Here is a 3,739-nt window from a genome sequence, read left to right on the forward strand (position 1 = left end):
CTGATGCATGAGGCATTGGTGGGTGGAAATCCTGGCTGGTCCACGCTTGATTCATCTTGACAAAGGTCAGTCTCTCCACACTTTGGGTGGACAGGGGTGTTCTCCTTGTGGTAACTAGGACTCCTACCGGACTAAACACCCACTCGGATGCCACACTACTGGCTGTGCAGGACAGCTTTTCCAGGTCAAACTCAACCAGATGAGGCCACAAATCCAGTTAGACTGCCCAGTAGTCCAGTGGATCTTCAATGACGGGTGGCAGGGTGCACTCTAAGGGTCAGTTCACACGTGAAAACCGCCTAGCTTATTTGTGCGAGGTAAAAAACCTCGAGGAGTTTTTTTGACGCTGTTTTTTGCATTCCACGCGGTTTTTGACGCGGTTTTCGCTAGGGTTTTTTTTTTTCCTATATGTGCTATAGAAACTGCAGGCGAAAACCGCGCGGTTTTTTGCAAAAAACCGCGCGGTTTTGTGTGCAAAAAACCGCGCGGTTTTTTACCGCGCGGTTTTCGCCTCCCATTCACTTCTATGCAATTCTTCAGGCGTTTTCCGCCTGAAGAAAGGTCATGTCGCTTCTTCAGGCGGAAAACGCTAGGAGGAAAAAAAAAGCTAGTGGTCTACATAGACCACCATGTTAAAGGAGAGGTTTTTGAAGCGAATTCCGCTGTCAAAAACCTCCCCTTTGCCCACGTGTGAACTAGCCCTAAGTATGCCACCACCTGCTGGTTCAGGTTACAGATGGTGATGCATAATCCCTGCAGTTATCTGTTCTAAATCCTTTTCTTGGTCCAACCAAGGGTTATGTCTGACAAACCCATCGACTCTTGGCTGGGGGTGTCTGAGGTGACTTGGGATGAAGTGGATGTCCAAGTCAACCATTCTAGAACCGCTGGGTTGCTGGTCAAGACACGACCACTAGCTGACACTGAGAGCTCAGGCTTCTGGAATTGACCCCTGCTGCCACAGCCCCTTACTCTGCTGCAACCCGTGCCAGAAAAATTTAGGCCTGTATCCCTCCCCTGTGCAGGGCCTGTCACTTCTCTGTCCGGCAATACTGTTAGCTCAAAGAAGTAAATGAAAAGGAAATTAATACAATGGTAAATAAGCCCCTTATTTTTCCCCCCATTAATAAACGCCAAGAAAAGACTTTACAACATATAACTGCACCGCACAAGGACTAATAAGACCCCGAGAATTTGAATTAGGCGAAGGCCCCACGGGACGACCCACAGCTATAAAGCACTGTTGCAAAAAACGCGGCGGCAACGCATTGCGGTTCTTCTTGCAGCACTTTAAACAGAATGTTCGCAGAGTTTTCCTCCGCGGACTTTCTGTTTCAATATCTATGGGGAACCCGCTGGCGTCTACATAGATATAATTGACATGCTGCAATTTCCAAAACCGAACCAGTTTTGGAAATCGCATTTTTTACCGCAAAGCGGGCTTGGGATTCGCAAAATCTATTTTGCAGTAACTTGAAAACGCCACGATTTGTAAAATGCTAACAAATAGATGTTAAAGGCAGATGCTGATTGTTAGCCATTAGTAATCTGTTTGTATTCCGCTTTAAATAGACCTCAATTTAACCAAAAAACATGGACTGGCTGCTGTCCGTCTGGTATCCTTATTTTTTGGATGGAGAAAAAGTGCTACAACTACTTTTTTTCTCAGCCCAAAACAGCGGATACCAGATGGAAATACTCCAAACGCTCACCTGCAGATAGTGCGAACAAGTCACTGAAACCAGCTTATGAGGATTTTTAGACGGCATCAAAAACTGATTATGCATGGAAAGCCAAATCCGTTGGACGAAAAGGGCAAAAAATGCGGAGAGAAAAGTGCTGCTAGGGGGAACGAAATCCCCCAGTGGAGAGCAGGTGTGAACATAGCCTTAGGAAGACATTGGCTCAGCTGCGGTTTTTATTGTCTCCATTGACCAGGCTGTAGAAACGGACACGAGACCTGGAAATTGCAGGAACGGGGTCTGGTGAGGGGACGGGAGACCTGGGAATAGACAGGGGTCTGGTGAGGGGACGCGAGACCTGGGTATAGACCGGGGTCTGGTGAGGGGACGCGAGACTTGGGAATAGACAGGGGTCTGGTGAGAGGAAGGGAGACCTGGGAATAGACGGGGGTCTGGTGAGGGGACGCGAGACCTGGGAATAGACAGGGGTCTGGTGAGGGGACAGGAGACCCGGGAATAGACAGGGGTCTGGTGAGGGGACGCGAGACCTGGGAATAGACAGGGGTCTGGTGAAGGGACCCGAGACCTGGGAATAGACGGGGGTCTGGTGAGGGAACGCGAGACCCGGGAATAGACAGGGGTCTGGTGAGGGGACGGGAGACCTGGGAATAGACGGGGTCTGGTGAGAGAACGCGAGACCTGGGAATAGACAGGGGTCTGGTGAGAGGACGAGACACCTGGGAATAGACAGGGTCTGGTGAGGGGACCCGAGACCTGGGAATAGACAGGGGTCTGGTGAGGGGACCCGAGACCTGGGAATAGACAGGGGTCTGGTGAGGGGACCCGAGACCTGGGAATAGATGGGGGTCTGGTGAGGGGACGCGAGACCTGGGAATAGATGGGGGTCTGGTGAGGGGACCCGAGACCTGGGAATAGATGGGGGTCTGGTGAGGGGACGTGAGACCTGGGAATAGTCAGGGGTCTGGTGAGAGGACGAGACACCTGGGAATAGACAGGGGTCTGGTGAGGGGACCCGAGACCTGGGAATAGATGGGGGTCTGGTGAGGGGACCCGAGACCTGGGAATAGACAGGGGTCTGGTGAGGGGACCCGAGACCTGGGAATAGATGGGGGTCTGGTGAGGGGACGCGAGACCTGGGAATAGATGGGGGTCTGGTGAGAGGACGAGACACCTGGGAATAGACAGGGGTCTGGTGAGGGGACGTGAGACCTGGGAATAGTCAGGGGTCTGGTGAGGGGACCCGAGACCTGGGAATAGACAGGGGTCTGGTGAGGGAACGTGAGACCTGGGAATAGTCAGGGGTCTGGTGAGGGGACCCGAGACCTGGGAATAGACAGGGGTCTGGTGAGGGAACGTGAGACCTGGGAATAGACGGGGGTCTGGTGAGGGGACGCGAAACTTGGGAATAGACAGGGGTCTGGTGAGGGGACGTGAAACTTGGGAATAGACAGGGGTCTGGTGAGGGGACCCGAGACCTGGGAATAGACAGGGGTCTGGTGAGGGGACGGGAGACCTGGGAATAGACAGGGGTCTGGTGAGGGGACCCGAGACCTGGGAATAGACGGGGGTCTGGTGAGGGGACGGGAGACCTGGGAATAGACAGGGGTCTGGTGAGGGGACCCGAGACCTGGGAATAGACGGGGGTCTGGTGAGGGGACCCGAGACCTGGGAATAGACGGGGGTCTGGTGAGGGGATGGGAGACCTGGGAATAGACAGGGGGGCAGATTCATATTTTTTTTAACCATTTAAAACTTATGGCGTTCAGAAAGCAACGACACAAAAATGGAAAAAAATTTGCACTGTCCACAAGAGATTAAATGTCATAAAGCAAATCTTAGCAAAAGTGACTTTTATCCCCAAAATTCATCCCTGTCATCCTGACTACCCTGAGGTGATTCTGTCCCTCTCAGGACGGCCGCCATGTTTATCCCTGCGGACACAGGGGGCGTCCTTGTATTACATTGCAGTAATACTTGATCTCATCGCCTCAGCCTGCCAGTAAACAGAGCTCTCAGCTCCACACACAGCCCACAAG

Source organism: Leptodactylus fuscus, chromosome 6 (assembly GCF_031893055.1).
Source record: "Leptodactylus fuscus isolate aLepFus1 chromosome 6, aLepFus1.hap2, whole genome shotgun sequence".
Classification (NCBI taxonomy): domain Eukaryota; kingdom Metazoa; phylum Chordata; class Amphibia; order Anura; family Leptodactylidae; genus Leptodactylus; species Leptodactylus fuscus.